General features: G+C 43.0%; 1 non-coding gene across 1 annotated transcript; it reads left to right on the top strand.

Moving 5' to 3' along the window:
• Window positions 1-17,089: 17,089 nt before the first annotated feature.
• On the top strand, window positions 17,090-17,195 carry LOC120109240 (small nucleolar RNA R71). The gene has a single exon (XR_005510205.1). It is a non-coding gene; the product is annotated as a small nucleolar RNA R71 (small nucleolar RNA).
• Window positions 17,196-19,217: the final 2,022 nt, after the last annotated feature.

The following is a 19,217-nucleotide window of genomic DNA, read 5'->3' as shown; positions in this document are numbered from 1 at the left end:
CGACATCCGCTACCAGCCTCGACCCGCCATCAAGGCCCAGGTGCTCGCGGACTTCCTCGCTGAGTGCACGGTGCAGGAGGCGGAACCTAGACCGCCGGAAACGCCCAGCCTCGACCTCCCGATCTGGACGCTTCACATCGATGGGTCGTCGAACCCCGAAGGAGGAGGGGCCGGGCTGGTCCTTACCAGTCCTGATGGAGTGATAGCCGAGTATGCCTTGAGGTTTGGATTTCCAGTGACCAACAACGAGGCGGAGTACGAGGCCCTAGTCGCGGGACTCAAACTCACCAAGGAGCTCGGCATCCGGCGTCTGAAGGTCTTCACCGACTCCCAGCTGGTGGTCGGGCAGGTCCGTGGGGAGTTCGAGGCCCGGAGCCCGACCATACAGAACTACGTCCGGAAGGTGCAAGCGCTCATTCCCGACCTCGGCAGCGTCGACTTCCAGTAGGTCCCCAGAAGCGAAAACGCCAGGGCCGACAGGTTGTCCCGCTTGGTGGGCGCAGGGGCGCACAACTTGTCGAGGGCGATCTACCTAGAGACCCTGGATGCGCCGAGCATCGGCGAGGCTGGAGCGGTGATGGCGATTGATCCGGAGCCGTCTTGGATGGATCCGCTCGTCGCCTACCTCGCCGAAGGGATCCTCCCTGAAGACGAAGAGCAAGCTCGGCGACTTGTCAAGAAGTCCGCCCACTACGTACTCTATGAAGGGAGGCTGTATCGGACCTCGTTCACCGCCCCCCTTTTAAGATGCCTCCGCCCCTCGGAGGCGGTCTACGTCCTCGGCGAAGTCCACGAGGGCATCTGCGGATCGCACTTGGGGGCTAGGTCCTTAGCGCACAAGATCATGAGGCAAGGCTATTATTGGCCTACCTTGTTGGAGGACTCGAAGGATCACGTGCGGAAATGCGACGCCTGCCAGCGCCACGCCAACGTCCAGAGAGTCCCTTCTGTCCCCTTGGCCCCGATCACCGCACCCTGGCCCTTCGCACAGTGGGGAATGGATATCCTCGGACCATTCCCCGTCGCTTCAGCCCAGCGGAAATTTTTGATGGTTGCAATCGACTACTTCACCAAGTGGGTAGAAGCAGAGTCGCTGGCCACTATCACGGAGGCGCAAGTCCGGAAGTTCGTGAAGAAGAACATCATTGTCCGATTTGGGGTACCTCGGGTCCTCATCTCGGATAATGGTCGACAGTTCGACAACAAGCATTTCCGTGACTTCTGCGAGGAGTTCGGGATCGAGCATCGGTTCACATCTGTGTCGCATCCCCAAACCAACGGTGAGGCCGAGGTCACAAATCGGACGATCCTCCAAGGAATTAAGGCGCGAATCGGTCGGACAGGGCAAGCTTGGGTCGAAGAACTCGAGAATGTCCTTTGGGCGTATCGGACCACGCATCGGACCCCTACCGGGGAGACGCCATTCAGCCTAACCTATGGCACGGAAGCGGTCGTCCCCGTGGAGCTCGGACTCCCCTCACCTCGGGTGGCCGCGCACCGACCCGAGGTCAATTCGGAGCAGCTCCGAGGGAACCTGGACCTCTTGGAAGAAGCAAGGGAAATGGCGCAGGTTCGGATGGCGATGTATCAGCGGAGGGTGGCCCGATATTATAACTCCAAGGTCCGACCGAAACTTTTTAGAATCGGAGATCTGGTGCTAAGGCGAGCCAAAGCATCTCAACCCGCGGAAGGTGGGAAGCTGGCGCCGAATTGGGAAGGCCCGTATAGGGTTCGCTGGGTAAACCGACCTGGCTCCTACCAGTTGGAGGCCCTAGATGGTCGAGAAATTCCAAGGAGCTGGAATTCCGCTAACCTGCGGGTGTATTACCAGTAGAACGACAAAACCAGGAAGACAGTTCGAAGAATGTACAACTCTTTTCATTTCAATAATTCTTGGTTACAACGGTGTGTTCGTGTGATTACAAAGAATTCCCAGGGGGAAATTAGGGAGTAAAGAAAGCAAGGAAGAGGTGGAGACTCCGTGGAGCTGAAGATCTGGGATCCCGAACCCTCCATCCGAAGCAGCTGCAATCCTGCCGGGCGTGGGTGCTTCTCCCCGGAGGCGCCATGGACGCCTCACGCAAAAAGACGAAGAGCCAGCGCGGACGAAGAAGAAGTGGACGAAGAAGAAGTTCCCGCTGCCTCCAGAGGAACGCCACCTCCAAGGGATATCCCGGTCCTCCCCAGGTTAGGGGAGAGAAGGAATACAAGGGAAGAAGAGCGCGAGGAGGCGCGATCCCGGATGGAGCGTCTGGCGCAGAGCTCAATCGGGAGGGGGGACTGAAAGGAGGGGGGATGTGATCCCGGATGAAACGCCTAGAGCGGAGTTCCGCCGGGGAGAACCTCCTTGTTGATCCCAGATGAAACGGCTAGTTGGCGGAAGTCGCGAGGGGCGCGCCTCCCGTTCCTCCAGCAGGGGTTTCCCAGCCACACGCCGGAGAGGAGGTCCACGATCCATGGCAACCTGAATACCTTCGGCTTGGCAGACTCCACCGCACCTGCACTTATATTTATAGCCAAACTGAGGCCCCCCGGTCGTTCCGATGCGGGTGGCTCCAATAAAGGCGGGCGCACCGAATCCGGAGCCGTTCCGGCTCTCGAGGCGTATCCTCCCACGATCTCCTAAGCGTCGTTCTCCTTAATTGCATTCTTTGTGCAGGACACTCCGGGCGGCATGTATCCCTCGGTCTACGTATCTCCGCTCGCGCCCAGGCCGCATCCGCCTCGAAGAACGCGCGTATCGCGGCCGCTTAACTGACACTCCTTGCAAGCAGCAACTGGCGGTCCGATTTCCCAGGTAACGCTTCAATTAGCATTTAATGCCCTTCTGGTGTTCCCCAGGCGACGCGTGGAGAGGAGGAGAAACACGATCGTAGCTGGACACGGAGAAATCCCGTCGAGTGGCAAGCGACAGGCGTGTGGCCAACGAGCGGAATTTCCCGAGGCTCGGCCCTCGGATGCCAGGCTAACCCGATGACCATCCCGGGAGCAGACTAGCCTGAAGCCCCGACCGGTCGCCTCGGCTTGCGCCAGCCTTGGCCGACCAACGAGCGGAATTTCCCGAGGCTCGGCCCTCGGATGCTAGGCTAACCCGATGATCATCCCGGGAGCAGACTAGCCTGAAGCCCCGACCGGTCGCCTCGGCTTGCGCCAGCCTTGGCCGACCAACAAGCGGAATTTTCCGAGGCTCGGCCCTCGGATGCCAGGCTAACCCGATGATCATCCCGGGAGCAGACTAGCCTGAAGCCCCGACCGGTCGCCTCGGCTTGCGCCAGCCTTGGCCGACCAACGAGCGGAATTTTTCTGAGGCCTAACAACCCTCAGATGCCAGGCTAACCCGATGACCATCCCGGGAGCAGACTAGCCTGAAGCCCCGACCGGTCGCCTCGGCTTGCGCCAGCCTTGGCCGACCAACGAGCGGAATTTTTCTGAGGCCTAACAACCCTCAGATGCCAGGCTAACCCGATGACCATCCCGGGAGCAGACTAGCCTGAAGCCCCGACCGGTCGCCTCGGCTTGCGCCAGCCTTGGCCGACCAACGAGCGGAATTTCCCGAGGCTCGGCCCTCGGATGCCAGGCTAACCCGATGATCATCCCGGGAGCAGACTAGCCTGAAGCCCCGACCGGTCGCCTCGGCTTGCGCCAGCCTTGGCCGACCAACGAGCGGAATTTCCCGAGGCTCGGCCCTCGGATGCCAGGCTAACCCGATGATCATCCCGGGAGCAGACTAGCCTGAAGCCCCGACCGGTCGCCTCGGCTTGCGCCAGCCTTGGCCGACCAACGAGCGGAATTTCTCGAGGCTCGGCCCTCGGATGCCAGGCTAACCCGATGATCATCCCGGGAGCAGACTAGCCTGAAGCCCCGACCGGTCGCCTCGGCTTGCGCCAGCCTTGGCCGACCAACGAGCGGAATTTCCCGAGGCTCGGCCCTCGGATGCCAGGCTAACCCGATGATCATCCCGGGAGCAGACTAGCCTGAAGCCCCGACCGGTCGCCTCGGCTTGCGCCAGCCTTGGCCGACCAACGAGCGGAATTTCCTGAGGCCTAACCCTCGGATGCCTGGCTTAGCGCCGGAAGAATTTTCTGAGGCCTAACCCTCGGATGCCTGGCCTAGCACCGGACGAATTTCCTGAGGTCTAACCCTCGATGCCTGGCTTAGCGCCGGAAGAATTTTCTGAGGCCTAACCCTCGGATGCCTGGCTTAGCGCCGGAAGAATTTCCTGAGGCCTAACCCTCGGATGCCTGGCCTAGCGCCGGACGAATTTCCTGAGGCCTAACCCTCGGATGCCTGGCTTAGCGCCGGAAGAATTTCCTGAGGCCTAACCCTCGGATGCCTGGCCTAGCGTCGGAAGAATTTTCTGAGGCCTAACCCTCGGATGCCTGGCTTAGCGCCGGAAGAATTTTCTGAGGACTAACCCTCGGATGCCTGGCTTAGCGCCGGAAGAATTTCCTGGGGCCTAACCCTCGGATGCCTGGCTTAGCGCCGGAAGAATCTCCTGGGGCCTAACCCTCGGATGCCTGGCTTAGCGCCGGAAGAATTTCCTGAGGCCTAACCCTCGGATGCCTGGCCTAGCGCCGGACGAATTTCCTGAGGCCTAACCCTCGGATGCCTGGCCTAGCGCCGGACGAATTTTCTGAGGCCTAACCCTCGGATGCCTGGCTTAGCGCCGGAAGAATTTCCTGAGGCCTAACCCTCGGATGCCTGGCCTAGCATCGGAAGAATTTCCTGAGGCCTAACCCTCGGATGCCTGGCTTAGCGCCGGAAGAATTTTCTGAGGCCTAACCCTCGGATGCCTGGCTTAGCGCCGGAAGAATCTCCTGGGGCCTAACCCTCGGATGCCTGGCTTAGCGCCGGAAGAATTTCCTGAGGCCTAACCCTCGGATGCCTGGCCTAGCGCCGGAAGAACTTCGAGAGTCAGGAGTCGGCGAGACGCTACCAAGAGTTAAAAAGAGGAAGAACGGCTCCGAGAGCGTCAAAGGAGGAGCGAGCGAACAGTCCGACGGCAACGACAGCAGCACAAGGGAGAAACTCGAAGATGCCTGTGAAGAGAAGAGCGGACGGGGGAGGGCCCCGGTTAAATAGGTGGAAAGGCGGGTGACGCCTCGGTGACGCCAGAGGACGCCTGGCTGCCGAAGGATCGCTCGCGCCCCAAAGGCGAATCGACGCCATTAAGGAAGGATGTCCGCCGAAATCCGCAGACTGCCAGATCAGCGACAACCGCTATACGCCATAAAGGAGGCGGGGAGCTCGAAGCGCGCGCGCCTTTCCGAGGGATGGCGGCAATCTCGAAGCATCACTCCCTTCACCCGTTCCCCTCCTGGTTCCAGGCTCGGAAGTGGGGGGTTACTGTTACGGGGGAACTTAGCCGCCACGCCCCACGTGACCGGCACGCGCACCCAGGAAGACTATGGCAGTCCCTTGATCCAGTAATCCGACCCCGAGTCGGATATCTTCGGCTCCGCAGCCTGACCCCGAGTCGGCTGCCCCTTGATCCAGCTGTCCGACCCCAAGTCGGATATCTTCGGCTTCGCAGCCCGACCCCGAGTCAGCTGCCCCTAGATCCAGCTGTCCGACCCCGAGTCGGATATCTTCGGCTTCGCAGCCCGACCCCGAGTCGGCTGCCCCTTGATCCAGCAGTCCGACCCCGAGTCGGATATCTTCGGCTTCGCAGCCCGACCCCGAGTCGGCTGCCCCTTGATCCAGCAGTCCGACCCCGAGTCGGTAATCTCTCGACAACGACAGGCTGTTCCCCTGAAGCACGCCGCGGCCCTCTGCTCCACTGCTCTCTGCAACGGTCGTATCCGGCGCTGCTCCACGATCCCCTGTAACAGCCGTACAAAGCGGAGCTCCACTACGCCCTGTCATGGCCGTACCCAGCGCTGCCCCACGACGCCCTGTAACGGCCATGTCAGTGGCAGCTCCATCGTGCTACACGATGACCAACCCCCCAGAAGGACCCCCCAGCCTGGTATATATGCAGCTGGGGGGAGAAGGGGGGAGGAAAGAAAAGGTTTTCCAGAGCATTCTCTTACCTGCTACTGCTATCTCTCCTTCTCCTTCAATCCTCTCTGACTTGATCGTCGGAGGGCCCCCACTACCCCAGTGGTGGTGCGAGGCTTGCTTGCAGGTTTTTCGGTGGAAGGTGGAGCGCAACCAACCCAACTCCAAGGGAACCCCGTTCACACCGCTGTGCCAATCGTTCTCGGTTTGGACCACCAGCAACAGGAGTGCATTAGGATCACTTTTCATTATGCTTTCTCTCTCCTTTAGTTATAGATTTATGCGATTAAGTTTCATATGATCTTTCCCTCTAAAATTTTCTTTCTCCCCCTTAATTATTTATTCCATTTAAGAGTTTAAAATTTGAAGATAGTGTCCAATAAAATTGTCAAACTCGAAAATATATGTTCAATATATTCTATTTCCATAAAGCTCAAATTTTAAGATAAAACAACCTTTATAGAACTCATCTCAAGGTATAAACTTATTATATAATTAAAGCAAGTCTTGCAATATAGGGAGGTTCATCAAAATCAATCCATAAAAATTAAGGTATGAGATACTGAATATCTAAAGCTCCCCCTCAAAAGATGCATTCTTCTTTAATCATTCTTTTCTATTGTTGAATTTCAGATTTTAGTGATAAACGTGAATAAAACTGAAATTCTATGATATCGAGAATGTAGAGTAATCTAGTATTATTCAAAATTTGTAGCAATTACTCTTTCTAATCCTTCAAGAACAAGTTATGCTTTCTCTTAACCTTGGAGAAAATGTATAGAAATATTAAACAGAAAATGATTCATTTTAAGCTCAGTTTCTTTCAAAAGCATTTACATTTTCTTTTTTTTAGAATCATTTGAATGAGCTGAAATATTTCTAGCTTTAAGATCATTCACTCTTTTAATAATATATATATATATATATATAGTTATAGATCTCAATTTCTTAATCATAGTTTTTCAGCAATGTATACATGAAGCCCAATAAATCTTTTTAATATCAAAATAAAATCATATATTTAGAAATTTTTGTTTGCAATCAAGATCATCGAAAGACACATCATTTGGACCAATATTGGTACACTCTAAAGATAAGTAATGATATGTTTCGGATGCGTATCGGAGCAATCAACCAAGACATCAAAATTAATTCTATTTTTCTTTCATTAAGATTTTATTTAGAAATCATATTGAGTTTAAGCTTTTATATAAAATCAGATTCTGAATTTCATAAAGATTTTCAATAGAGGCTTTCAAAGTCATAATTTGAGATATGTATCTTCCACATTGTAGCTCATCTTAAATCATTATGATTGAAAACATATATTTCAATAACATTAGAGCACTTTCAGAATCTTTATATTTAATATTGAGTTTCGATACACGATGGAGGATATTTTAACAAGTGTTAGGACATTATGTATCAAAGTTAGGCAAGTAGAAAGATAGATCAAGATCAATTCATTTTGCCTAAATAGAAATATCCTTCTCTTCTTCTTTTTGCACATCTATTTAACTTTCAAAGATAAACGTGAATGACCAAACTGAAATAACAAGCATGTCAATGGTCAAAATCAATTTTTTCAAATAAACTCCCCCTATTTAAACATACTCTTGCATTGATTTCAACCTTATGGTGTGTTTTCAAGTGATTAAAAATTTGACTTGATTCTTTTTATATACTTTCACTTGCTTTGTCTTTCATTTTTACTTTCTTATGCTCTATACTCTATTTGCTCCCTATCCGGTGGAGTTGGAAGGGGCACGAGGTACTACCAATAGCCTCCCTCTTGTGCCGTCCCTAATATGCCCTACACCTAATAGTTGGGTTAAATAGTGCCGGGTACTACCACTAGCCTCCCCATTGGCACCATCCCTATGATGAGCAATATAGAAAGGTTAAACTATTTACTTTAAACTCTCCCTCTATTTAAGTGTAATTCATTACGGATTTTATCCTTCCAAAAGAATGCTCACACAAGTGCTGAATATATTATGCTTGTTTTGCTTTTTCTTAAGATTGGAGTATTTGCCTTTACTTAGATTTTACTTCTCTTGAATAATATCCATTATCTTTTCTTTATCTCTCTTTCTCTTTGTTATTCTCAAGTAATTTACTTGAAAGAGCAGAATAAAGAAATAATCAAATGTATCATATAGAGGTATATCATGCAAACAACATTTTCATTATGCTCAAGAATTCATAGCTTCTCACAAGTCATTTTAAATCAAAAATTTTAAGCATAAACTTGTGTAGTTCATGGTTATGACATAGGCAAAGATATATTTTAGTTTGGGCAAACCATGAAACAATTTCTAAAAGCATAAGTCAATTAATGCATATATAGACATGATATCTAGAAATTAATATTTAAAGATTTTAATCATGCCACAATAAGATTTAAGTTATTGACTTTGCTTAGCTAATTTATGAGAGAGGTCTCTAAAATTACCGATTCATTCTGCATTCTTCAAGTCAGATACCTACTAGATTTCTTATGTATGAACTTTTGGCTGAAGAAGGTCCTCTCTCTTGTTTGCAGGTGAATGTTTATTGTATCTTACATGGAGATATCCTTCAAGTAGAAATCTCTCATTTTCTTGCTCAAGGATCCTGCATTATTAACAAACTCCTTTTCTTTCTTGAAAGAAAGTCATTAGTTTCTTCAAGATATAAAACATTCATAGAGCATATTTTTTAACTGGGTGACTCAATCATAAGATATGACAACAATTGAATGTTGAGTCACTTTACTCAAGAGATTGCCTAAATATAAGCAAACACATGTCACTTGAACTTAAGAGATAGTTTCATTAACCAAGAAGGTTCAAGGACAAGCATGTGAGACAATAGAAAGATTTATCAAGATCAAATCAATTTCTTATTTTCAACATCAATTTAGCTTAGATTCTATTTGCTTAAGATAATTATCAATAAGGCATGCTAGCTAAGTTTTGATTAAATTGCCTTAAACAATTGTTTCTATCAAAATTCAGATTATGATTCATTTGTTATCAATAAATTATGATTCATTAGAGTTAGATTGAAGTCTTGCACAAAGGCACATAATGATCACATAATCTGGTCTATTAGGTATATGATAAAATAATTATTCTATCATGCTTTTCATGCTTGTTCCAAATCACAAATTGCTTTATCATATTTGTAATGAATGTTTTCAAATAAGGTGGTTATTTTACATAGATCTTTTTTTTAATGAAATAACCACATAGGAGTGTATTCTACACATTCATTTGACAGAATATAAAGCTCATAAGCAAGCAAATGATAATGGTGATCTTTACTTCTAATCATGCAAGAATTTCATCAAGATCTATTTCATCTTTTCTTGATTTAGTCTTTTAGTAGTTATCAATTTTTCTTCATTAAGTGCATTTCTGAAGAACTCAATTTGGTTCTAATCATTAACAAGTTTTCATATTGTTATAGGTAAAAGATTAACCATATACATATATAATTTGATTTTAGTATTTTGATAATAAATCATTAGTCTCATAAAGAATAAACTGAATTGATATTTCTTCAACTAGAATCTTTTTATTGAATATTCTATACGCATTACTTGATGAATGATATCCAAGGATAGAAATATCTTTATCAGATTTGGCATTATTTTCAAAAGACCATATCAAGCATATCATAAGCTACTGAAAAATATGAAAGATATGCAATAGATCATTTTCTATTTTTCAGAAGATCAAATGGAGTTTTCATCAATAATAGACCTAATAGAAACCATATATATGACAAGCAATGATGATAGCTTTTAACAAATCATTTAAGTAGATGACTATCATACAACATTGCCTTCTTCATTTCTTCAAGGATTCTATTGATCCTATTTTACTTATAGTGTTCTTGGTGCAGAAACAATTGCATTCAATATTATTTTCTGTGCACAACTTAATACAAAATTGGTTTTCAACACTATGCCATGATACTTCTTTACTTTCATAGTTTGCAAACCTTTTTCATTTGATCCCTTTTTGTGAGTTTGTGCATGCAGAAAATATTTTAATTTAAGTGCCAAGAACAAAACCAATGTAAGCTTTTGAAAACTTAGTGTTGGAAACAACAACTTTAGATTTAGAAATTGATTTTTATTTGTTTCCTTAGTTAACATGCATAGTAAACTTTGACCTTTCAGAAGATACTCTAAGTAAGCCAATGGCAAGGTCTTTTGAGATTAAGTACATACTAGCATGAGTTGATTTTATATCCCAAAGATGGTTTCTTTAATCTTGGTGCATATATTCAAAGGCATACCAAGTGCACATTTTCATATCTATGATCGATAAACAATAATGCCATGGATAAAAACTCTCAATCAAGCATATAGAGAATTCATAGAGTTATTCTTAGCAACTTATCCAATAGTGAGTAAATCATACTATAAAATGAAGTGATTTGATAATATTTTCAAAAGTATTTTCTATATCACAAAATTGATCAATACTTGCAATTCATATTTTAATCAAATACTAAAGCAAAAGTAATGATGAGATGCAAGGGTTACTGATTTTATTATTATTATTTTTTAATTACTTTTCATAAGTGTATTTTAAGTTTCACTCTTTAATGTGTGTCTAGAGCACCCATTTACATCCTCATATTTTCATTTTGGGTACCCAAGCTTGCTTGGGTCCTTGAGAGTTAGGACATATGGTTCCTTTTGGAACCCAGATTTGTTTAATTGTAATAACTTTACCACTTGATTTAATTATGTTAGAACGATAGGTAAAGTTGTTATGCCCATTCTTTTCATGTTTGAAATAAGTTATCTTATTTAATGGTTTGCTTGGTGAATTGATAACCTTTTTCTCTAGAGATTTATTATTAAGTAAAGGAGTCAAGCCAAATTTTGATTTATCATAAGCAACACATTGGCTTTCAAACATTATTTTTAATCTTTCTGAACTTACATTGAATTTGTTAATAAGAGATTTTGATTGGTTAATTTTTTCACTTAAGTTTTGATTTTCTTTAATTAAACTCTGATTTTTTTGAATCAATTGTTCTAAATTTAACCTTAAGCTTTCATTTTCAGAATTTAGTTTATCTTGTATTTCATCACTAGAGTTTTTTTCTTTTGAAATTTTCAGATTTAGTTTCTTAAGATTTTTATTCTTTATAGCTAATTTTTTACATTCACCATACAAATCATGAAAAGCATTTAATAATTCATCATAAGAAAATTCTTCTTGAAAATCATTTGATATAAAGGTAGATTCAGATTTTACCTTATCTTCTTGTGCCATGAAGCACAAGTTAGTTACCTCTTGTAGTTCTTTGGAGCTAATATCATCATTGTTGCTCCTAGCTTTCAATTTCTTGCTTGACTCTTCCTTGGTCAAGACTTTCTTGCTTTTTATCTCTTTCTTCCTTTCTTCTTGCTTCCTCTTCTTCTTTGTCTTTAGGAAGCTTTTGAATCTTTCGGTGTTTGGAAATGGATCCTTGTTTTCATCACCGAACTCTTTGTTTTTTGAACTGTTCTGCCTCGGAGTCGACTTGGGCCTTATTGGAGTCGACTCGGCTAACTTGGGAGTCGACTCTGAAATACTTGGAGTCGACTCGACTGAGGTGGGAGATTCAACACCTTTTTCTGCAGTCTCATTGTTAGTATGTAATTGAAGCACATGTGAGCTAATCTGAAATTTATCATAAATATTTTCTAAAATATCCCAGATCTCCTTAGCAGATAAGCATGCAGAAATCTTATGAAATATAGATTCATGGATAGCACAATATAGAATGTTCATAGCATTAGCATTCAATTGTGCTAAGTCTTTTTCATTGACAGCTTGAGAGAGTGTATGAGAGTCATTTATAATGATACTCCATATTTTATAGTTTTGTGATTGAACAAAAATGCGCATGCGTGCTTTCCAATATGTGTAGTCTAAGCCATTAAGTAGTGGAGGTCTATCAATTAATTGTCCCTCTTCTAGAAAACTATCTATTTGAGTTGTCATGATCTTTGGCTCTTGATCGTGAGATCAATAATTAATCTTAGAGCACCTGCTCTGATACCACTTGTTGCCCAGTAGATACAACCCAAGAGGGGGGGTGAATTGGGTCTTTTAAAACTTTTAGACTACTTCTAAAACTTTTCAATTAATTATGCTAAGTTGTATAGATGCACAGTGAAATTTAAACTTAGCAACAGTTTGATGTATAGAATGTGACTTGATTGAATATGCTTGCAACTAAAGGATGCGCGGATAAGAGTTAAGCAAGCAATTTATCTAAGTAAGTAAGTGAGTAAGTTAGACAATGACAAGAGGCATTACAAACACAACAAACATATAGTGGTTCGGTGCACCCCAGCACCTACATCCACTCCCCAAGACCTCTTGGGAATTTCACTATAATCCTACAGATTACAGCCGGTTGTTTTACAAGCTCACAACCCAACTTGTTGTTTTGCGAGATAACAACGAACTCGGTCGGTTTTCACAGGCTCACCGACTAGAACCAACCGATTGTTTTCCCGGGTTCACAATCAAACCCAGTTGGTTTTTCCACAGGCTCACCAACCACAACCTTACAACGATTGTTTTCCGGGTTCACAATCAACCCAGTTGGTTTTCCCAAAGGCTCACCAACCACAACCTAACACCGTTGGTTTTCCCTTTGGCTCACCAAAAAACCTTAACCCCTTGATTCAATCCCTTGATTGAATCAAGTTACAAGATATTAAAACAAAGGTTAAAACAAATGAAAGCTTCTTAAACAAGCAAATGTAACAATATAAACAAATAGAGTAAAGAGAAGCCCTCAAACGAGTTTTGAAGATGAAGGAGCTCGGCTTCTTCTTTACTTGACCCTCTTCTGATTTGGCACGAAGTAGAGGATCACCGAGGCAGCACACGGATGGAGAGGAAGCTTTGGGATTCACTTGGATTCTCTTCTTCTCTCTATTTCGCTTTGGATGGCCCTTTTGTGCTTATGGAGGATTTTCCTTGTAATCTCTTTGAGATCTCTTCTCTAAATGTTCTCTTCCACTTCCATACCTTCTTCCCTAGCTCTCCCCTTGATTTTATAGCTTTAGAGGGAGTGGAAACAAAAAATCTAGCCGTTAGAGACAAAAATAGAGCCGTTGTGCACAGTCTGCAACTCCTGACAAAGTTTCCGTTGGGATCGGAGTCGACTCGCGCGATCTGGAGTCGACTCGCCTGTTGCAGGAGTCGACTCGTGCTTTTCTGGAGACGACTCGGCCACTGTTCCAAATTTGAATTAATGTGCATGCCTTGTCCTAGAGTCGACTCGGACCAAACTGGAGTCGACTCGCCAATAGCTAGAGACGACTCGGGCACTTAGGGGTCGGCTCATTCTCAGGAATCCAGAGGACATATTTTCTGATTTTCTTCCTCGAGTCGACTCGGATTCTCTTGGAGTCGACTCGGCTCTCAGAGCCCGAAAACTGATCCTCTGTATTTTGGGGTCGCGCTGCCTTGGAGTCGACTCGAACTGTCTTAGAGTCGACTCGCCTCTCAGAGACGAAAATATCGTCTTTTGTCTTTAGGGTTGCGCTGTCTTGGAGTCGACTCGGACTTAGCGGGAGTCGACTCGGCTCACAGTGTCCGAAATTTGCTCTCTGACTTTTGCCTTGTTTTTCTTAGGAGTTGACTTGCCAGCCATCGGAGTCGACTCGAGTTCTTCAGAAGTCGACTCGACTCTCAGGATCCAAAATAGCTTCTCTGTCTTTTCGTCTGTTACTCCCTGGAGTCGACTGGTTCTACTCTGGAGTCGACTCGGCAAGCATCGGAGTCGACTCGAATTCTTCAGGAGTCGACTCGAGGACTATTCTTTTGAATTTTTCTTTAAATTTGCTCCTCCAACTTGAATCCTTTGAACTTGAAACTTGGGCCAATAAATTGTAGCTTTCTTCCAACTTTTCTTGAGAGCTTTGGAGGCCTTCTTGTGTTCTTCCAACTTGCTATGTTCCTTGCAAAATAAATATCTTTCTCCTTGCAACACAAACATTAGTATTTATACTTCAAGATTTTGTGATCATCAAAATCAATCTTTAAATCGATCTTTGGGTCATCAATCTATAAAGTGAAAATCAAATTCCAAATGCTCATTAGCTAAGAATTTCAAAAACTCTTTTTCTTTTATTATTATTATTAAAATCTAATTTAAGATACATAAATGATAAGAATTTCAAAGCACACACGGTTTTATTTACTAAGTCAGCCCAAATTCTAGATTAGTATGCAATCTAAGTTAAAGTCATTAAGTTTCCGTTTAGGGAGTTGTAAGACTTATTTATACTGGAGTGCTCGGTGAAATCTGGACCGTACACAAGCTAAGGGTTCGGATCTCCAAAATATTGTTAATACTAGTAGTTTCCAAGGATTGGTCGAAAAGACCTACTCACTGATTCAAAATCATCTTATCTGCAGAATTTCGAGAGTTGTGGATGTTTACTTTAGTACCTCACGGGCTTTATCTGTAATATTCCAGTTTACTCGAATTTTTACAACGACGGCTTTCACACTATTGTCTTTTCGGTCAATACAGCATTTTTTTCCTTTTTTTTTTCTTTTTTTAAGAAAGATATATAAATTGTGCACTTTTACTCTTGTGGTGATTTCTCCGTGTAACGAGCAATCAGTCGACAACTCTCACACCAGTTGGCATAAGGTGTCGGGCATCAAGACTCCCCTACGGACTTATGCTCGGAGTCTTCATCACAAGCCCACTTGACCTTTGACAATAGGTAGCCCTTTTCGATGTTCCTGACTAAATCCATTTTTATTGATTTTTTTTTTTTTGGATTAGATAAGTATGATTCATCAGGGTCCAAGGTTGCTACCATACTCTCAACATAATGTCGAGCCTAGACCTTAGAAGAGTCGGCCAGTGTGTAGTGAAATTCCAAAGTATTAATTAGCTTACAACTCCCTAAGAGAGACTTAATAAAAAGAACTTAAATTTGTATTACTTCCCACTAGTCATTGGGCTTTTTAGATTTTATATACCTTGTGTGTTTATCATTCTCGCATAAATGTATATAAATTAGTTTTTTTTTTAACAAAACTTTTTTTTAATTATTTTTTTTATTATTTTATAAAAATAAATACATTTTTTAAAAAAAAAAATTTAATTTTTTTATTTTTTTAAAAAAGATGATTTTTTTATTATTTTTTTTAACTTTTTTTTTTGATGAAAATCAAGATGAATACCCCCAAACCTAAACCTAACATTGTCCTCAATGTTAAGAAATAATCTAAGAGAATTGGGTTGCCTCCCAACAAGCGCTAAGTTTATTGTCTTCAGCCAGACATAGTGAGATAGTTTTTGCATCTCCTTCTATGAGGTCATCTATTTTGTCTATCATAAAACACTCAATTTTTCTTGCGGGTTGGTCGGCCGCATTGAACACATTTAATTTTACCTTCATATTCCCAAATGATATGTTCATTACCCCTGTTCTACAATTGATGCACGCATTGGCTGTTGCTAAAAAGGGCCGCCCAAGGATAACGGAGATTTGTTTCTTAGGATTAGGTTCATGTTCCATATCAAGGACAATGAAATCTACTGAAAAATAGAATTTGTCTACCTTGACAAGAACATCTTCAATTATCCCACGTGGTGTTTTTACAGATCGATCAGCCAATTGAAGGGATACCGAGGTTGGTTTTAACTCACCTAACCCAAGTTTCTCATAAACTGAATAAGGTAAAAGGTTGACACTTGCCCCTAGATCTAAGAGTGCTCGATCAATGAAATTATTTCCTAAGACACAGGAGATCGTGGGAGCACCAGGATCTTTGAATTTTGGAGAGGTGTTGTGTTGGAGAATAGAACTCACTTGATCAGTTAGGAAGACCTTTTTAGGCACATGTGTCCTAGATTTTCGCTTTTGTGTACAAAGGTCTTTGAGAAATTTGGCATAGGAGGGAACTTGTCTGATGGCATCAAGGAGTGGGAGGTTGATTTTAATTTGTTTGAAGACCTCTATCATCTCTTCTAATGGAGTTCCCTTTTTGCCAAATGGTGAGGGTGAAGTAAGAGCTTCAGGAAATGGGGCCTTTGGGATGTGAGTTTTGGCAGAAGATGGACTAGCTAAAGAAGAAGAAGAAGGTTTTAGATTTTTATTTGACACATTTCTATCCTCTTCTTCACCTTCCTTATTATTATCCTCCCCAATCTTATTGTCTATTATACGTCCACTCCTTAGGGTAGTCAAAGCATTGGCTTATTCATGATGAATTGCATTTAATTGATTTTCTTGAGCCATGTATTGTCCCCTATGATTACTTAGTGGTTGGCTTGGAAGCTTTTCTTCCTCTCGCTTGTTCAGTGCATTAGCTAGTTGCCCCATCTGGGATTCTAGCTTGGCGATTGATTGCGTGTGAGAGTGCACCAATTGTGTAATGGTTTCCAAACCTTGAAGGGTGTTCAACACTTTCTCCTCAAAGGCTGTGTTTCTTTGGGGTGGAGGAGGAGTGTGTTGAAATTGAGTCGAGGGATGGTAGGGATGAATATTTTGTGGGGTTTGAAAATTCTGAGGGTTTGGAAAGTTTTGGGAATAAGGTTGGGCAGTATTCGAAGCTTGGTGCTTCCAAGAAAAGTTTGGATGATTTCGCCATCCCGGGTTATATGTATTGGAAAATGGGTCATTACCCGGTCTAGGCAGTGTTTGAGCAGCATTGATGTGTTCTTGCACGAGTTCGGGGAATTGGGGCGCTGAAGGGCACTCATGAATAGGGTGGGATGGGCTAGAACAAATAGTACACACTTGTGCTTGGGAAGAGTTCATGTAATGCCCACCTATCATCAGTTGGTCAATCTTATGGGACAATGCATCTACCTTGCTAGACAGGTCCATAGAATGACTTATTTCACAAATTGTCCCTTTTCTTTGAGAACTCGGGGGTGCTTGACGAGAACATGAAGCATGGTGAGGGAGTTTTCATTAAGATTTTCAAATAATTTCCATGCTTCATGCTTATTTTGAAGCATAAAAGTGCCCCCGCATGCAGCATCGATCATCTGACGGTTTCGTTCTGTCAATCCGTCATAAAAACATTGCACTAGTTGCCACTTAGGTATTTGATGATGAGGGCATTTACGGATTAGGTCCCTAAATCTCTCCCAAGTTTCATGAAATTCTTCTCCCTCAGTTTGGGAGAAGCTTGTAATGGCACGTCTAAACTGGTTCGTTCTTCCTATGGGAAAGTATTTTTTAAGGAATTCTTGTTGCATTTGATCCCAAGAACGAATTGAGTTAGCTTCTAAAGAATTCAGCCATTGTTTGGCTCTATCTTTAAGGGAGAAGGGGAATAATCTAAGTTTCAGAGCATCATCAGTGAAATTCTGAATCTTGACAGTGGTGCAAATTTCAAGGAATTCATCTAGGTGTTTATATGGATCTTCATTGGTGAGCCCATAAAAAGATGGAAGCATTTGGATCACACTAGACTTTATTTCATATTGTACAGCTGCTACCTCAGGTAATCGAATGCAAGATGGGGAAGTGTAAATAGTGGGAGTAAAGTATTCCCTCAGGAGTTTGGGTTGTTCTTCAGCCATCTTAAGAGGTGGGGATGATCCTAATGTTTTGATCTTAGCTCGAATGTTCCTAAGGGTTCGTTCTATTTCAGGGTCAAAAGGTAATAGGTTTTGTACTCTAGAACGACTACCGTGCATACACTAGTACTCGATCAATCAAGCATGCAATAAAAGAGAAAAGCATATCAATCCTAGTCTTTGTCCTAAAATCACTAGACAGCTCCTAACTGGTTTGAAGAGGGCACCTAAGCCTCCAATCCGGTCTAATGAACCGAGATGAGCAGGTAAGCTCCCAGGTAAGTGGAGGGGTCACGATGCATTCGCAAAGGTCCCACTTAAAACCCACTTGCCTCGAACAGATGAACTGTCTCCCTTATAGGGACAAAGCTTGCCTAGACATCAACTAAGCTACAGAGCGAAATTGGTGCAACTTTCGGTGATCTTCGTCCTATTGAGCTCGAATGTTCCTAGGAGCCAACGTCTAATTGATTTTAATTAAAGATGACACTATGTGAGATTGAGTTCACCTAAGTTGGGCAAGAGTCCGGTGATGAAATCCGACTCTTATTTTGTTGGGGTGATTGCCCTTACTATGTGCAAATTGATTTGTGTATGTGTATCAAGCATGCATTCACAATTTTGCTACAATTAAAATCAAACAATCACCACAAAATTTCAAACCAATAATTAATTTAAATAAGAAAAGTTTAGAGGTTACCAAAGGAAATTTCCCCAGCAATTTAATTTTTTTTTTTTTGCAAACCTCTATAGTATTTCTTTTCCGGCAGTTCTCCTTTTGATCATCCCAAATTTTTTTTTTTCTCGATTCCTGATTAAAAAAATAAATAAATAAATAAAAATTAGTAAGGGAGAAAAAGAAGATAAGAAAAGTAACAATAATAGAAATTTTTTTTAAATTTTTTTTAAAATTTTTAAATAATTTTTTTTTAATAAGAAAAATAACTATGCTAGCAATCCCCGGCAACGGCGCCAAAAATTGATCGGTTCTTTCAATTTTGAAAATAAACTACGCAATAGCACGTATCCCGTAGGATAGTGATTACGGGTGTCGGTCCACAGGGATTGGAGATAAGTTATTTTTCTTTTAAAAATAAATCACGAAGAAGAATTTGCTAACTTGATTTAACTAAATTAATCTATAAGTACGAAATGAAATTTATCAAAGTAGATGGATCTAGGGTTTGGAATCCACCGCGTAGCATGGCATTAGGGATTGTGTTCTTAATTTTTATCTTTTGGAGAGGCATGCAAATTGGCTACAAGCCTTTTTTTTAAAAAAAACATAAAGAGTTTTAGGAAAATCCATCTTCGGTATAGAATGAAGTGTCTACCTAAGTATGCTAATCTAGGGTGCAGCACACCTCATCTTCCTAGGCATGGATTATCTTAGACTACTTTAGCAAACACGAATAGTAAATGGCATGCTCAAGGTTTAAACATCATAAAAAAATATTTCATTGAAAATAAGAATTTAAACAAGCTCCAAAATAATAAAAAAGTAAGAACTACAATTGCCCTGATACAATTGCTAGGGCTTCATCCAGCCCTAGACTAGACGTTTAGCCGAGCATGGCTTCTGAACGACCTCCCATCTTCAAATGAAATTGAGCACCTCTCATTCTTCCCAGAATATCACAAACTCTTCT

Source organism: Phoenix dactylifera, chromosome 1 (assembly GCF_051530095.1).
Source record: "Phoenix dactylifera cultivar Ajwa chromosome 1, Ajwa_hap1_PhDact_Kaust_v1.1, whole genome shotgun sequence".
Lineage (NCBI taxonomy): Eukaryota > Viridiplantae > Streptophyta > Magnoliopsida > Arecales > Arecaceae > Phoenix > Phoenix dactylifera.
Note: the sequence above shows the minus strand (reverse complement) of the source record. Positions and strands in the feature narration are given on the sequence as shown.